Here is an 18,897-nt window from a genome sequence, read left to right as displayed (position 1 = left end):
TGTTGGGTGTACCCTGGTGGTCGCTAGCAGCTGATTGATGGCGGTCTCAGAATAAGTCATCAGTTTCAGGTTGGGCCCCAACAATCTGATACTAATGATGTATCCCAAGGATCATGGTCCCGGACAACCTCTTTAAGGTCTCCTGATCCTTTGGGGAAAATAAGGATTGGGCATTGATTTTAAAATCAATCACCTGCTCCTTTTGTTCTCCAGGCAGGTGAGTCTGGCAGCGGCTTGCTTCACTTCCGCCACAGAGGGACACATTAACGGGGACTCGAGAAGAGGGTTTATGGGGGAGTCGGGGGAGAGCTGTCAGTCTGGACATCTTTAGATGGAAAACGTTACTGTCAGCTCCCGATAAACCCATCTCTGGGTCGGTTCTGACTTTTTCCTTTGTTTGCTCAGAGACATGATCTGCAGTCAAACAAACCTATCGTCATCACGTCTCGATTATTCCCAGGGTAAATAGCATCACTGTGCGTGTGATAAAATATATATATATATATATATATATATATATATATATATATATATATATATATATATATATATATATATATATATATATATATATATATATATATATATATTACACACACAGATATAGAGAGAGATGCATGTGTTTTGTATATTATCTTCAGATCTCAGCCAGCATGAATCCGGTGTCGGGCTCCTTTTCAATCTGAAATGCCCCATAGCCCTCCCTGGCTGGTGATGTGGCTTTTGCTCTGCTGACAGAGCCCTGTACGCTTGAGGGAGAGGATTTTACAGTATGCAAATATATATATATACAAATGTACAGTCATTGCCGGGTGACATCATGGTGTTTATTGAGGAAGTCCTAAACATCCAGACTGTATACATTTTTACAGGACTGTAAGGTCTATTCTTGTATGTATGATAAATGCTCCCTGTGGATAGGGGACGACTTACACACTTAGGATTATCCTGCAGGATGCAGCAAAGATGTGAATATCTGTCGCTACTTGCGCCTTGTACATGGGCTGTGGACGCTCCTGTAATCTTGCACTAGGAGTTATCTAAGAAGTGAACAGTGGTGCTCTCGTATGCATTGCATAGAAGTTATTCTGGTCCTGTATGGAGGACGTGGTTACACCTAATGGTGCATTAGCCGTCTCTGTATACAAAGCATGGATAAGCAGAGATGCAACGTGATGCTCCTGTGCCCCCATATCAAATCTGTACCCAGACCCGGGAGGAGGACACCAGGGGAATTTCCAGCCTGTCATACATTTCCCTTGCAGTGGCCATGAACGGCTGACCAAGGAATACAGGAATGGGATGGTTGTGCCAAAGAGAAAAAAAGATCAGCTGAGTTGTTCCCTTCATGGAGATTCCCCCCCTCTCTAATGTCTACAGGCCGGGAGTAGAGAATTTGGAAAGCAATTGTTTTAATTTTATTAAATTGTATTTCCACTTTATCACCTGTCCATTGGATAGGTGGTAAGTTAGGCTATGTTCACACGTTACACTTTTGCTGTGTTTTTTTTTTTTTTCCCCGCAGGTAAAACCTGCTCTCTTGGCAGTAAAGAAGCAGTGTCCAAATAACAGGTTTTGCGGAGTTTTTGCAGCGTTTTCGTCAAGGTACATCATTAGTCTCTTGTGCATACTGATAAAATTTAGTTCATATAAAAAAAAACAACCCTGATTTAACTTCCTCATGTGTTTGCACCAAAACTGCAGCGTTTTTGTACTACCCATTGCTTTCTATGGGTGAACAATGCTGCAAAAAACGCTGAAAGTGACGTGCTGCATTTTGCAAAAACGCAGATTTGTTTTTTTTCCCCAGATTTGGCAAACTGTTGCGTTTTTTATGCATATTTTAAGCTGCGTTTTACAGTACCAGCATAGTCTGAGATTTTGGAAATCTCATGTGTACCCACATTGCCAAATCAGTTAGGGGAACAAAAAAAACTGTGCATGAGATTTCTGAAAGCTCATAGACTATGCTGGTACTGTAAAATCTGCAAAAATGCAACGTGTGAACATAGCCTTAGACTGTGGTAGGCCCCATTTCTGGGATTTTCTCAGTGTAAATTATGTCCCCCCACTTGTGGGCAGGAGCACCTTCCCCGGTCACACAGGCTCCCTGCTGCCCTGGGCTGACACTGAAGGGCTGCTCTCGGCCATGCTCTGCAGTAAGGTGCAGCTGCTCCTGGTCACAGACTCGCAGCCATGGGTAGAACCAGTGCACTATCGCTGAACCTCCACATAGGTGATACTCATGCTGAAATACCCCTTTTAATGGGTCTATGCCTTTGTATGGGTGTGCACAGCAAATTCCTAGGATTCGAGCATATTGAATGAAGCAATGATTCGCATTTTGCCTGTCTCTGTCAAAAACAATGGAGAAATTTGAAAAATGTTGGGAACGTGGCCAAACGGTCACCACATCTATTATCTGTGCTACTGTGAGCAAGAACATGTTGTTCCTTATTGTGATTGTAGTAGATGGAGAAAACCCTCAGTCACATGCAGGTTCTGCACTGAGCCTCTGATCTGAATGATGGGGGATGGTGGATGATGTTTGGTTATTCTGCCCTGAGCCTCTGATCTGAATGATGGGGGACGGTGGGTGACGTTTGGTTGTTCTGATCTGAATGATGGGGGACGGTGGGTGATGTTTGGTTATTCTGCCCTGAGCCTCTGATCTGAATGATGGGGGACGGTGGGTGACGTTTGTTCTGCACTGAGCCTCTGATCTGAATGATGGGGGACGGTGGGTGACGTTTGGTTGTTCTGATCTGAATGATGGGGGACGGTGGGTGATGTTTGGTTATTCTGCCCTGAGCCTCTGATCTGAATGATGGGGGACGGTGGGTGATGTTTGGTTATTCTGCCCTGAGCCTCTGATCTGAATGATGGGGGACGGTGGGTGACATTTGGTTATTCTGCCCTGAGCCTCTGATCTGAATGATGGGGGACGGTGGGTGACGTTTGGTTGTTCTGATCTGAATGATGGGGGACGGTGGGTGATGTTTGGTTATTCTGCCCTGAGCCTCTGATCTGAATGATGGGGGACGGTGGGTGACGTTTGGTTGTTCTGATCTGAATGATGGGGGACGGTGGGTGATGTTTGGTTATTCTGCCCTGAGCCTCTGATCTGAATGATGGGGGACGGTGGGTGACGTTTGTTCTGCACTGAGCCTCTGATCTGAATGATGGGGGACGGTGGGTGACGTTTGGTTATTCTGCCCTGAGCCTCTGATCTGAATGATGGGGGACGGTGGGTGACGTTTGGTTATTCTGCCCTGAGCCTCTGATCTGAATGATGGGGGACGGTGGGTGACGTTTGTTCTGCACTGAGCCTCTGATCTGAATGATGGGGGACGGTTTGGTTGTTAAGAACCATGTTCAGAGCCACCATTCTCTCTCAAAACGAACTGAAACTGACGCCCCAGGATGCGACTAGCAATATCAACAATGAACAGGAAAGACTTTTAATATACCAGTCAACTAGTGCCTGGCTGAATGTCCAAAATTACCTGAGGAGTAAAAGGCGACCATCCACTGACAGTCGTCTGGCCGAATGTTTACCTACATCTGACCACTAATATCACAGGTGAAGAGACCTAGTGAAGGATCAGCTGTACAAAGGCACAGATAACCTCATCAGATTTATGGAACGTCCTTAGGAAAATCCTAGAACGGTCGCCTCAATGTACAAGTCCCACATGGGGACTCAATAAAGACAGCAAAAAGCGAGAGGGGCCAAAGGTCACATTGTTCTGAGAGTAAAAAACCCCAAAGATAATTACAAACTGTTGAAACTGTCGTCCTGGAAACATAAAACTTCAGTAATCCCCAGCAGAAAGCCACTCAGCAAGGAATAATGACTGCACCAACCCTGAGCCACAAGGAAAATCATATGTCCGAAACAACGGTGGCGTAATTATCCTGTACCCCCAGTGTCATTATCCCATACCCAGAGTGTCAGCGTCATTATCCTGTACCCCCAGTGTCATTATCCCGTGCCCAGAGTGTCAGCGTCATTATCCTGTACCCCCAGTGTCATTATCCCGTGCCCAGAGTGTCAGCGTCATTATCCTGTACCCCCAGTGTCATTATCCCATGCCCAGAGTGTCAGCGTCATTATCCCGTGCCCAGAGTGTCAGCGTCATTATCCTGTACCCCCAGTGTCATTATCCCGTGCCCAGAGTGTCAGCGTCATTATCCTGTACCCCCAGTGTCATTATCCCGTGCCGAGTGTCAGCGTCATTATCCTGTACCCCCAGTGTCATTATCCCGTGCCCAGAGTGTCAGCGTCATTATCCTGTACCCCCAGTGTCATTATCCCGTGCCCAGAGTGTCAGCGTCATTATCCTGTACCCCCAGTGTCCCTCAAGCTTCAGCACCATTATCTGGTACCCCATGTGTCGGTATCATTGACCTGCCCCATGTGTCGGTATCATTGACCTGTACGCAGTGTCAGATACCCGAGGGGTGCAGCCTCACAGAGGTCCAAGAAGTGAAGGGGCCTTTTCCACCTCCAAAGAAGACAGCATCCTCCATCACGGACACATAAATGAGTATATTATGAGAAACTATTGGACTACAAACAGCCCAAATACAGTTCTTGCACAGGGGCCCTGTTCTGTCTTGTCTACACCCACCTGTATCCCAAGCGTCAACATGTCATTGTCCTGTACCCCAAGTCCATGCCCTGTACCCTAAAAGTTTGTCCTTGACATAATTTTCAGCTGAACAGCTATTCACTTAGCTTGACTAAAACGGATACCATCCACCAACCCCACAAATGACGCCTCCAATCTTGGATAAAATAAAAAGTTTGTTTCATACTTTGCTTATTTTGCCATATAATCTGCCAGTCCCTATAGATTTTAGATCATTTTTGGGATCCTCTAACCATTAATAATATAGGATCTGAAATCACATAGCATGTATTGGGGTGGCAGCTGATCGTTGTCACTTATACAACTCTACAGCCAGGTATAAATCAGGACAGAATCTTGTCCCTTAGAGAAAGTTCCGATAACAGATAATAAAATCGTCTTAATCGCTGAGATTTAGTGAAGTCCAGGGCAGAGGGCAGAGGTTGTGTTTTCTTATGATTGGAGGAGCAATGACTATAATGATCACTGCTGCTGATAAGATCCTGCTTGTCTGCAGCCTCCACTAGGGGGAGTGCTCTGCATACATAGTTATGCAACATCCATTAGAGTCACATAAGACATTGCAGCAGCTCCACCTGGTGGTGGCTGTCGGAATCCTTTGTGGGATTTCAGCAGATCTTCTCTATCGCAGATTAATTTTTTTTGCAAGAAGAACTGTAAAACTTGCGTTTATGAGAGGATTCAGCTGATTAACCCACTGATGACTCTCCATGACGGGTGCAGTCTTCCTGCTGGGTGAACAGTAACCACCTAAACACTCATGACTATAATCGGGGTTAATCATTACCCATAAGTACCCACTTTCTGAGTTCTCTATCTACACTCAAGTTTAGAAATTTTCCTGGCTGCAATAAAAGATCCCATTAAATGGACAGGCATCATTGACAGGAAGTGAAGGTCATTACCACGAGACACTTCATTAACAAAGACCTGAGCGAAGCAAAGTATCACCGAGCAGTCACTCCCGAAAACTGTCACACAGCAGAGCACGACGTCTAGAGGCAATAAGGAACAGTCGTTATGGCAGGTCTTACAACCTAAGAACTAACAGGTAAGCAGCAGAATTTTGAATGCAGCTCTGGATGTGACTGCAGTAGACATACAATACAGAAAAGGAAGATATTTGCAAAACTGGTAAATTAAAGCGGTTTTCTGCTTTTGATAAAACCCTCTCACCCAGCTGCAGTTTGTTTAAAATAAAAAAGAGCAGTGCTTTATTCCCACTCCCCAGGTCCAAGGCGGAGTCTCCACTGATGCTCAGTCTGTTATTGTCTGACACCGCTTCAGCCAAAAACTGAGCTCAGCGACTGCCCGAGTTAATGGCCTGAGGCTCTGAGCTCAATGATTGGCTGCAGCGCTGTCTACGTGACGTCAGTGCTGCAGACAATAACAGACACCACCAGTAGCAGAGGTGAAGACTCCGTGCTGGACCGGGGGAGGGCAAGTAGACAACATTTTTTTTATTTATTTTTTTTTATTTTAAAACAAGCTGCAGATGAGGCCAGTGGTTTTCCAATCTGGAAACACCTTTAAAGCTCGTCTCCATCCACATAGTAACATTTTAAAGGCATTTGTAAATATTCCTCTTCACAGTATGTCAACTGACAGAGCAGCATTTTGTGCTCCAGTGCTGTCCTTCCTACTGTAACAAGACAAAGTTGCAATATTTTCCAAGTTATACCCCGCTTCCGCTCTTCTCTCTACACTTTTCATAGTAAGATTGTGCATTAAATTCCCTTACACTTCTCGCTACATTGTCTAGTTTTGTGCATGTTCCTCCTATATTTGCACCATCCTACAGTGAGATATAACAGCCCACATGCATCCTAGTAGCTAGTCATCCAAAGTTCCACCTTTAAAGTATATGTCGAGTAGGATCCATTGCAGAACAAGCGAGCATTGTGGCAGGAGGGACAGCTCAGACTATAGAGTCATTCACTGCAGGTATTTACTGTACAATGACAGGTCCAAGGAGAGCGTGACAGATGGGGATTGTCTGGCGGTCACAATGGAGAACCTGCATGTTATGTGTAAGCCCTGTCTTTGCAGGAGGAACCTGACAATGACAGACTTTGTTTGGCTACTGTGAGATGAATACCGGCTTTGTGCTGAGAAGCAACTTTATCCTATGTTACGTATCGCTGTATTCATGATCAATGGGACGCCAAACGCAGAGGTGAAGCAGATGGAACATAAAAATAGTCTATTCTGCAAATATGAATTCTGTCATGCCGAAGAACAGAGGAGGAAGCAGAAATCAAATGTCTGGACTGGAAGTCCCATAAATAACACACGATACATAGGATGCAAAACTAGAAAGCTTAAAAGACGTGTCGCTGAGCACCTTTCAAATATAGATAATAAGAACAGTTCCTATTCAGGTGCTGCTAGACATTTTGTAACAAGTAGTGATGATCGAGTATGCCTCATTAACCCTTTTGGCGAGCACGCTCGGTTGCTCGCCGAGTATTTTGGCTATCTCTGCATATGCAACGACTGTCTACCAGCTGTGACACTTGCAGGCGCGGCGACAATGAATGAAACGCCGAGCACGCCAAAATACTCGGCGAGCACCCGAGCGTGCTCGCCAAAAGGGTTAATGAGGCATACTCAATCATCACTAGTAACTACGCATGATAGTGATAACACATTTGAAGTTTTATGGCATTGAAAAGGTGCCCTACCCCAAAAGGGGATGGAGCTGGCGGAGACACATAGTCCTACATGAGGCTTTTTGGATATTAACTCTCAACACGAACTTCCCTGATGGTATGAATTTAAAAAAACAATCTTTTTAATGTATATTAGTTGTCATTGTTCTGCATTGGCATTTCGTAGTATGTTTTATATATCCAGGCAGAGATTTCTTGTTTGGTTATTTATTTATTGTTTCAGGTTCTTGCAAGTTTAAAATGAGACTCTCATGATTCTCTCGCATACTATGATTAAGGGCACTTTGTGTCAGAAACGAGTCAGTTTTAACACTGCATTTTGTAAGGTTCCACATGTTTTCACGATTATCAAATAAAGAAGTCTTTATCTTACCGGATGATTGTGTTGCACTACGTACTCATTTTCTCCATGGTTTGCTGTGCTCCATCAGCAACATTCAGCACCCACCGACTCCAAGTACTCCAGTTCCTAGTGTACAAGCAAGTTTGGGGAGCTCCTTCCTTTTTGCTTTACTACAGAGATGTGAGCATTCTAATAACCTCAATCCCTCTGAGTGCACTCTAATATAAAGAATAAAGATGTGAGCATCCTAATAAACCATATACACTGCAGAGTGAGCTCTAATACAGAAAAGTGAGCATCCTAATAAACCATATACACTGCAGAGTGAGCTCTAATACAGAAAAGTGAGTATTCTAATAAACCATATACGCTGCAGAGTGAGCTCTAATACAGAAAAGTGAGCATCCTAATAAACCATATACGCTACGGAGTGCACTCTAATACAGAGAAGTGAGCATCCTAATAAACCATAAACACTACAGAGTGAGCTCTAATACAGAGAAGTGAGCATCCTAATAAACCATATACACTGCAGAGTGAGCTCTAATACAGAAAAGTGAGCATCCTAATAAACCATATACGCTACGGAGTGCACTCTAATACAGAGAAGTGAGCATCCTAATAAACCATATACACAACAGAGTGAGCTCTAATACAGAGAAGTGCGCATCCTAATAAACCATATACACTGCAGAGTGAGCTCTAATACAGAGAAGTGAGCATCCTAATAAACCATATACACTGCAGAGTGAGCTCTAATACAGAAAAGTGAGCATCCTAATAAACCATATACGCTACGGAGTGCACTCTAATACAGAGAAGTGAGAATCCTAATAAACCATATAAACTACTGAATAAGCTCTAATACAGAGAAGTGAGCATCCTAATAAACCATATACGCTACGGAGTGCACTCTAATACAAAGAAGTGAGCATTCTAATAAACCATATACACTATAGAATAAGCTCTAATATAGAGAAGTGAGAATTCTAATAAACCATATACACTACAGAGTGAGCTCTAATATAGACAAGTGAGCATTCTAATAAACCATATAAACTACGGAGTGCACTCTAAAACAGAGAAGTGAGCATTCTAATAAACCATATACACTACAGAGTGAGCTCTAATACAAAGAAGTGAGCATCCTAATAAACCATATACACTACAGAATGAGCTCTAATATAGAGAAGTGAGCATTCTAATAAACCATATACACTACAGAATAAGCTCTAATACAGAGCAGTGAGCATTCTAATAAACCATATACACAACAGAGTGAGCTCTAATACAGAGAAGTGAGAATCCTAATAAACCATATACACTACAGAATGAGCTCTGATATAGAGAAGTGAGCATTCTAATAAACCATATACACTGCAGAATAAGCTCTAATACAGAGAAGTGAGCATTCTAATAAACCATGTACGCTATGGAGTGCACTCTAATACAGAGAATTGAGCATTCTAATAAACCATATACACTATAGAGTGAGCTCTAATACAGAGCAGTGAGCATTCCAATAAGCTATATCCCTCTGAGTGAGCTCTAATATAGAGAAGTGAGCATCCTAATAAACCATATACACTGCAGAGTGAGCTCTAATACAGAATAGTGACCATCCTAATAAACCATATACACTACAGAGTGAGCTCTAATACAGAGAAGTGAGCATCCTAATAAACCATATACACTACAGAGTGAGCTCTAATATAGATACGTGAGCATCCTAATAAACCATATTCACTGCATGCAGAATTATTAGGCAAATGCGTATTTTGATCACTTTGATACTTTTTATACATGTTGTCCTACTCCAAGCTGCATAGGCTTGAGAGCCAACTACCAATTAAGTAAATCTGGTGATGTGCATCTCTGTAATGAGGAGGGGTGTTGACTAATGACATCAACATCCTATATAAGGTGTGCTTAATTATTAGGCAACTTCTTTCCTTTGGCAAAATGGGTCAGAAGAGAGATTTGACGGGCACTGAAAAGTCCAAAATTGTGAGATGTCTCGCAGAGGGATTCACCAGTCTTGAAATTTCCAAACTTTTGAAGCGTGATCACGGAACATTCAAGCGTTTCATGGCAAATAGGCAACAGGGTCACAAGAAGCGTGTTGGCCAAAAAAGGCGCAAAATAACTGTCCATGAATTGAGGAAAATCAAGCGTGAAGCTGCCAAGATGCCATTCGCCACCAGTTTTGCCATATTTCAGAGCTGCAACGTTACTGGAGTATCAAAAAGCACAAGGTGTGCGATACTCAGGGACATGGCCAAGGTAAGGAAGGCTGAAAAATGACCACCTTTGAACAAGAAACATAAGATAAAACGTCAAGAATGGGTCAAGAAATATCTTAAGACTGATTTTTCAAAGGTTTTATGGACTGATGAAATGAGCGTGACTCTTGATGGGCCAGATGGATGGGCCAGAGGCTGGATCAGTAAAGGGCAGAGAGCTCCACTCCGACTCAGACGCCAGCAAGGTGGAGGTGGGGTACTGGTATGGGCTGGTATCAAAGATGAACTTGTGGGACCTTTTCGAGTTGCGGATAGAGTGAAGCTCAACTCCCAGACCTACTGCCAGTTTCTGGAAGACAACTTCTTCAAGCAGTGGTACAGGAAGAAGTCGGTATCGTTCAAGGAAAACATGATTTTCATGAAGGACAATGCTCCATCACATGCATCCAACTACTCCACAGCGTGGTTGGCCAGTAAAGGTCTAAAAGAAGAAAAAATAATGACATGGCCCCCTTGTTCACCTGATCTGAACCCCATAGAGAACCTGTGCTCCATCATAAAATGTGAGATCTACAGGGAGGGAAAACAGTACACCTCTGGGAACAGTGTCTGGGAGACTGTGGTGGCTGCTGCACGCAATGTTGATCGAAAACAGATCAAGCAACTGACAGAATCTATGGATGGAAGGCTGTTGAGTGTCATCATAAAGAAAGGTAGCTATATTCATCACTAATTTTTTTGTTTTTTGTTTTTGCATGTCAGAAATGTTTATTTCTAAATTTTGGGCACTGATATTGGTTTACCTGGTGAAAATAAACACGTGAGATGGGATTATATTTGGTTTTTATTAAGTTGCCTAATAATTCTGCACAGTAATAGTTACCTGCACAAACAGATATCCTCCTAAGATAGCCAAATCTAAAAAAAAACACTCCAACTTCCAAAAATATTAAGCTTGGATATTTATGAGTCTTTTCAGTTGATTGAGAACATAATTGGTGATCAATAATAAAAATAATCCTCTAAAATACAACTTGCCTAATAATTCTGCACACAGTGTACACTACAGAGTGAGCTCTAATATAGAGAAGTGCGCATCCTAATAAACTATATACACTGCAGAGTGAGCTCTAATACAGAGAAATGAGCATTCTAATAAACCATATACACTAGACTGTGCTCTAATATAGAGATGTGAGCATCCTAATAAACCATATACAATACAGAATGTGCTCTAATAAAGAGATGTGAGCATCCTAATAAACCATATACACTACAGAGTGAGCTCTAATTTAAAGAAGTGAGCATTCTAATAAACCATATACAGTATAGAATGAGCTCTAATATAGAGAAGTGACCATTCTAATAAACCATGTATACTACGGAGTGAGCTCTAATACAGAGAAGTGAGAATCCTAATAAACAATCTACACTACAGAATGAGCTCTAATAGAGAGAAGTGAGCATTCTAATAAACCATATACACTACGGAGTGCACTCTAATACAGAGAAGTGAGCATCCTAATAAACCACATTGTAGCGTCGGCGTCCCTGCCTCCTGCTAGGCAGGGACGCCGTTCCCCTCACCTCTCCGCTCCGTGCCCGGCGGCTTCCTCCCGCTCTGCTGGCAGCGCGCGCTGCTTCCCGGCCTCTGTGCTTAGGGCGCACGCTCGCTCCCCCTCTCTTAAAGGGGCCGCGCGCGCCGTCCTAAGGAGTCCCCGGCCAATGGCTGGAGGACCTCACCATATATAAGGCACCTCCTCCAAAATGGAGGTGCCCGAGCAATGTTGTTGCAAAGCCTTTCAACTCTGCTTCAGCCCTCAGGTCCCGTTACCAGATACCAACCAGTTACCTGCCAGATCTCTGCTTGATACCTACCTGATTCCTGTCTATCTGCTTGAATTCCTGTGGTCCGACAGTCTGCCTTCCAACTCCTGTCAGTCTGTCTATGGATCTGCCCGCCCGCTCACCTGGGAACGCTCACCTGCTACCTGCCTGCTAGCCTACCTGGATGCTCTGCCGTCACTTGCCGTGACCACCTGCCTGTACAGAGACTCTTGCCCGCTCACCTGGGAGCGCTCACCTGCTACCTGCCTGCTAGCCTACCTGGAGGCTCTGCCGTCACTTGCCGTGACCACCTGCCTGTCCAGAGACTCTTGCCCGCTCACCTGGGAGCGCTCACCTGCTACCTGCCTGCTAGCCTACCTGGAGGTTCTGCCGTCACTTGCCGTGACCACCTGCCTGTCAAGAGACTCTTGCCCGCTCACCTGGGAGCGCTCACCTGCTACCTGCCTGCTAGCCTATCTAGAGACTCTCTCCCTGCTGTCACTTGCCGTGACCACCTGCCTGTCTAGAGACTCTTTCCCTGCTGTCACTTGCCGTGACCACCTGCCCGTCTAGAGACTCTTATCCTGCTGTCACTTGCCGCCGTGACCACCTGCCTGTCTAGAGACTCTTACCCTGCTGTCACTTGCCGTGACCATCCGCCTGTCAAGAGACTGTCCCCGTCACTTGCCGTGTCCTCCTGCCCTTCTACCCAGAGACTGTCCCTGTCACTTGCCGTGACTACCTGCCCGCCTTCCCTGGGAGCCACCCGCTTCCTTACAAGGACTGCCCCTTTGTATAGTTGCTCAGAGGTTCCACCTCCCAGACCCGTTACACATATACACTACAGAATAAGCTCTAATACAGAGAAATGAGCATTCTAATAAACGATATACGCTACGGAGTGCACTCTAATACAGAGAAGTGAGCATTCTAATAAAACATATACACTACAGAGTGAGCTCTAATATAGAGAAGTGACCATTCTAATAAACCATATACACTACAGAGTGAGCTCTAATATAGACAAGTGAGCATTCTAATAAACCATATACACTACGGTTTGCACTCTAATACAGAGAAGTGAGCATTCTAATAAACCATATACACTACAGAGTGAGCTCTAATACAGAAAAGTGAGCATCCTAATAAACCATATACACTACAGAATAAGCTCTAATACAGAGAAGTGAGCATTCTAATAAACCATATACACTACAGAGTGAGCTCTAATACAGAGAAGTGAGCATTCTAATAAGCTATATCCCTCTGAGTGAGCTCTAATATAGAGAAGTGAGCATCCCAATAAACCATATACACTGCAGAGTGAGCTCTAATACAGAAAAGTGACCATCCTAATAAACCATATACACTACAAAGTGAGCTCTAATATAGAGAAGTGAGCATTCTAATAAACCATATACACTACGGAGTGCACTCTAATACAGAGAAGTGAGCATCCTAATAAACCATATACACTACAGACTGAGCTCTAATATAGAGACATGAGCATCCTAATAAACCATATACACTACAGAGTGAGCTCTAATATAGAGAAGTGAGCATCCTAATAAACCATATACACTACAGAGTGAGCTCTAATATAGAGAAGTGAGCATCCTAATAAATCATATACACTACAGACTGAGCTCTAATATAAAGATGTGAGCATCCTAATAAACCATATATACTACAGAGTGAGCTCTAATATAGAGATGTGAGCATCCTAATAAACCACATACACTACAGAGTGCACTCTAATAGAGAGAAGTGAGCATCCTAATAAACCATATACACTACAGAGTGTGCTCTTATATAGAGAAGTTGGCATCCTAATAAACCATATACACTGCAGAGTGAGCTCTAATACAGAGAAGTGAGCATTCTAATAAACCATATACACTAGACTGTGCTCTAATATAGAGATTTGAGCATCCTAATAAACAATATACACTAGAGTGTGCACTAATATAGAGATGTGAGCATCCTAATAAATATACACTACAGAGTGTGCTGTAATACAGAGATGTGAGCATACTAATAAACCATATACAATACACACTGTTCTTTAATATAGAGATGTGAGCATTCTAATAAACCATATAAAATACAGAGAGTGCTTTAATACAGAAATTCAGTATAAAGTAGTCACTAATGAATAACATAGTAATGTGCGTTTTCTAATTAACCAGTGCTATGGTAAATAACTATACTTTGCTTTATTATTTAGACAATTCATATATCTTTGATAATTTTGTATTTTAATATTACCTTTATAAGTGTTATTCATAAATAACAGGGTGTTGTCTCTGATATAGAGATGTATTAAAGCCTACCTTTGTTTCTGAACGTATAGTAAACTAGATATAGCCAGATCCTAAGGGATGCAACAGACTACATAATTTACAATTTTGTTTTTCCCAACTTATATTCCTTTTTAGGTAACATAATGTAAGCTACTCCCACTTTCCTTATCTTTGTGGTTTGTAATAAAAACTTGCGACCAGGCATCTGAGGTCAGACAAGTCTGGAACACAGACAAAATTGGTTGTGTGTTCTCTTGTCTCCAATCGATCCACTCCTTGATTTGATCAAAACTGTCAAACGTGTGAAACCTCTTGAGTTTCTCCTAAAACAGGCATGTCCAAAGTCCGGCCCGCGGGCCATTTGCGGCCCGCGGTCCGGACTAATAAGGCCCCCAGGTATCCAGCAGCATGTACCTTGCGGCCGCTGCCGCTCTCGTCGCCACCGCCGCTCTCGTCGCCACCGCCGCTCAGTACTCCGGCGCAGGGAGAAGAGCCGAAATCTCGGACATCGCGAGATTTCGGCTTTCCTTCTCCCTGCGCCGGAGTACTGAGCGGCGGCAACCGGCCAGCCAAGATCTCGCGACGTGCGAGATCTCCAGCCCCCAGGGGTTGTAAGACGTTCAGAGGTCAGATAGGCTGAAGACCTCAGCTTAGTTGTGTAAAATTATATAAATAATATATATATTAAGTTATATATAAGTCCCTGCGCCACCTTACACCTCCAGAAAGGTTAGGCCAGCAGGGCTCTCACACAAGCTTGTGGTAGCAAGCTGTCATACCCTTCATTAACCCCTGACTGCCTGTCACTGTGCTATAATTCCATTATCTGATGTGCGACTGTTGCACAGCTTGCTATTCTCTGCCTGTGTTATAAAGCATATAGCAGTATCTTATTTTTGCTGTTCCACCCTCTGCGCCTTTTAATCTCTCCCCTTCTGGCCAATTTTTATAATGGCAACTACAAATAAGAAACGAAAAGTTGACAGTGAGGGCCGCCGCTTCCAGGACAAGTGGAAAGTAGAATATTTTTTCACTGAAATAAAGAATCACTGTGTTTGTCTGATATGCCAAGAGACCGTTGCTGTTTATAAAGAATTTAATGTCAAGCGACACTATCAGACGAGACATAGCACATACGACAAGCTAACAGGGCACGACCGAAGTGAAAAGTATAAGCAACTTGAAGCTGTTTTATTGTCACAACAGCGATTTTTTACAAGAGCCCGTGAGTCAAATGAAAATGCCACAAAGGCGAGCTATGAGGTGGCAGCGTTAATTGCTAAAAATTGCAAATCTTTTGCAGAGGGTGACTTTATCAAAGAATGTGTTATGAAAATGGTAGAGAATGTCTGTCCCGAGAAGAAGCAAGAGTTTTCCAACATTTGCCTGGCTCGTAACACTGTAGCACGGAGAATTGAAGAAATTTCATCGGATATTAAGAGACAGTTAATGTCAAAAGGAGCTGATTTTGACTTCTTTTCAATAGCCTGTGATGAAAGCACGGACCTATCTGACACGGCTCAGTTGCTGATTTTTTTAAGAGGGGTGGACGATGAAATGAATGTGACTGAAGAGCTACTTGACCTCCAGAGCCTCAAGGATCAAACAAGAGGGAAAGATTTATTTGATTCTGTTAGTTCTGCCATAGATGACATGAAACTGCCTTGGAACAAAGTTACTGGGATTATTACTGATGGGGCACCTGCCATGACTGGTGAACGAAGTGGATTATCAACCCTAATCTGTAACAAGGTGAGCGAAGAAGGAGGCAAAGCTATTAAACTTCATTGCATCATTCATCAACAAGTTCTCTGTGCTAAACATCTCCAATATGATCATGTTATGAAACCGGTACTAAAGACCATTAATTTTATCCGCTCTAAAGCCCTGTGCCACCGCCAGTTTAAACAGTTTCTACTGGATATCCAGGCTGAATATGAAGATGTTTCATATCATAACGATGTAAGATGGCTCAGTCGGGGGTCTGCACTGCAACGTTTCTACTCTCTCAGAAAGGAAATAGGAGAATTCTTGGAAACAAAGGGACAAACGATGCGAGAACTATCTGATCCAATTTGGCTGGCTGATTTGGGGTTTCTAGTCGACCTAACAAAGCATCTGAATGTACTGAACATGAATCTTCAGGGCAAAGATGCAGCGGTGAACCAACTTTATTCACACCTCAAAGCCTTTGGAACAAAGCTGCAACTTTTCCTAAGGCAGTTGTCACAAACACCGCCCAATACCATCCATTTTTCAGCGCTACAGGAAATAATTAACAGTTTTCCACAGGATGATATCCATGCGCAAATAAGCAGGTATGCAGCAGACATCACATCTCTGGCTGGGGAGTTTCAACGGCGCTTTCAAGATTTTGCAGCTATTGAAAAGGAGATCAGCATTTTCTCCTCTCCATTCTCTGTTGACCCCGACAATGCTCCTGATCAGTTGCAGCTCGAGCTCATTGAGCTACATTGTGACAGCGAGTTACGCAGTCGTCATCAACAGCTCTCTCTTGTTAACTTTTACCGCCAACTGGATAAGAGCCGGTTTCAAGAGATTCGAACATTGGCTAAGAAAACCCTGAGCTTGTTTGGCTCAACATATTTGTGTGAGAAGACATTCTCTGTTATGAACTTTAACAAGAACCGCGTGAGGACAAGACTAAGTGACTCTCACCTGCGTGACATTTTGCGCATCAAAACCACGGCCATTGAACCAGACCTAGTCTATGTGCTGCAGTCCAGATCCCAGTTTCACCCTTCACATTAGTGCAGGCTAGTTTCTTTTTTTTAATTGAGATTAATATGTTGTAAAATCTCAATTAATGTCAGTTGGATAGACAGTTATATATTTGAACACATGTATACTTGCTGTTATGTTCCTGTTCACATTTTTTGAACTTATAAGTTGACAGACAACCTTACATTACTTTGTGTAATGTACTTTAAAATGTTCCTGAGATATCTCAGTTTCCTGTTTTTATTATATTAAAGGGGTTGTCCAAGTTCAGAACCCAGACATACCCCCTTTTTCACCCAGGCAGCCCCCCTGCCATGGGCATCAAAGCATCTCATGCTCCGATGTGCTCCCTTGCCCTGTGCTATTTACAATGACACACTGCCGGTAGGAGGCTTCACCGGCTCTAATGTGCAGGCTTTAGCGCTGCTCTAGCTGGTTTACTGGTGATAAAGCCCGCCCATCAGTGCCGGTGACGTCACTGGGCTTTCTGCCAGCCCCGTGGAGAGCCGGGTATGCCACTAGAACTCCAGAAAATGCCTTTCCTCTGCGCAATTTAGTGCAGGGCAAAAGTAGGACATTGGAGCATAAACTGCTTCGATGCTCAAATCGGGGAGGGGCTTCCTGGGTGAGAATGGGGGTATGTCTGGGTTAACCCCTTTAAGGCAGATTGATTAAACACCTGTTTAGATTTGTCATCCAAGTCACAAAATAAAAAGTATGCCGTTTTCAATAAACTTTGCAAAAAAAGTTTATTTGCATTCATTTTAATGGTCCAAAGAATGTCAAGCAAAATGATCGGCCCTCGCACATGTTCACTTCATCAAATTTGGCACTCTTAGAAAAAAGTTTGGACACCCCTGTCCTAAAACTTTCCATATAGGTTTCCCCATCATTACATGGTGCCGAAAATCCGGGATTGTCAGAACTGAACCTCCTTTGAACCCGACTGCAAGGATATCTCTCTCGGAAAACTGAATGATGATCCGTGGTAAGTAACCCATTGTGTTACTAAAAATCCAGTGTTGCCTAGAGGGCTCCAAGACGGGTATTTGGTGGTCCGAACAAGACAATCTCTGTTAAACCTTTGCTGGTATTTGAATTTTGTATGTATATTTTGTGGTCTGTCATATGTTTCAATGTGTCTTTAGATGTATAACTGATGATTGAATGATGGTTGAATGAACATTGAATGAAGTGACAAGTAGCCAACCTTGCTCAACGATTCTGGTCAGGGGCCTTTGCAATTCTGCCTGTATATTTCAGGAGTCGGAGGATTGTTAAAGTTGTGCTCAAAAGTTTACATACCCTGGCAGAATTTTTGCTTTCTTGGCCTTGTTTTAGAGAATATGAATGATAACAAAAAACTTTTTCTCCACTCATGGTTATTGGTTGGGTGAAGCCATTTACTGTCAAACTACTGTGTTTTCTCTTTTTAAATCTTAATGACTACCAAAAACATCCAAATGACCCTAATCAAAAGTTTACATACCCTGGTGATTTTGGCCTGATAGCATACACAGAATTTGACACAAATGGGTTTGAATGGCTAATAAAGGTAACATCCTTACCTGTGACCTGTTTGCTTGTAATCAGTGTGTGTGCATAAAAGCTGAGTGATTTTCTGGGATCCAGACAGACTCTTGCATCTTTTATCCAGCCACTGATGTTTCTGGATTGTGAGTCATGGGGAAAGCAAAAGAATTGTCAATGGATCTACGGGAAAAGGTAGTTGAACTGTATAACACAGGAAAGGGATACAAAAAGATATCCAAGGAATTGATAATGCCAGTCAGCAGCGTTCAAACTGTGATTAACAAATGGAAAATCAGGGGCTCTGTAAAAATCAAACCACGGTCAGGTAGACCAACAAACATTTCGGCCACAACTGCCAGGAAAATTGTTCGGGATGGAAAGAAAAACCCACAAATAACATCAGCTGAAATTCAGGACTCTGAAAACTAGATGTGTGGCTGTTTCAAGATGCACAATAAAAAGCCACGTGCAGAAAAATGGGCTGCATGGTCGAATCGCCAGAAGAAAGCAATTACTGCGCAAATGCCACAAAGTATCTCACCTACAATACGCCAAACAGCACAGAGACAAGCCCCAAAA

General features: G+C 43.1%; 1 protein-coding gene across 2 annotated transcripts in view; it reads left to right on the top strand.

Moving 5' to 3' along the window:
- The first annotated feature begins 563 nt into the window (after window positions 1–563).
- Window positions 564–18,897, top strand: part of RNF224 (ring finger protein 224) — a 92,950-nt gene continuing 74,616 nt past the window's right edge. Inside the window, exon 1 of one of the 2 annotated variants that reach the window (XM_073640506.1) lies at window positions 564–5,706. The gene's annotated coding sequence lies outside the window, so the exon portion shown is untranslated. Of the gene's footprint in view, window positions 5,707–17,663; window positions 17,774–18,897 lie in introns of those variants that run through there. The other variant, XM_073640505.1, reaches the window with a different exon arrangement.

This window comes from Phyllobates terribilis, unplaced genomic scaffold (genome assembly GCF_046119375.1).
Source record: "Phyllobates terribilis strain yellow unplaced genomic scaffold, ASM4611937v1 Scaffold_7__3_contigs__length_470593459, whole genome shotgun sequence".
NCBI lineage: Eukaryota > Metazoa > Chordata > Amphibia > Anura > Dendrobatidae > Phyllobates > Phyllobates terribilis.
The sequence above is the reverse complement of the archived record's forward strand: the minus strand, read 5'-3'. Positions and strand labels throughout refer to the sequence as shown.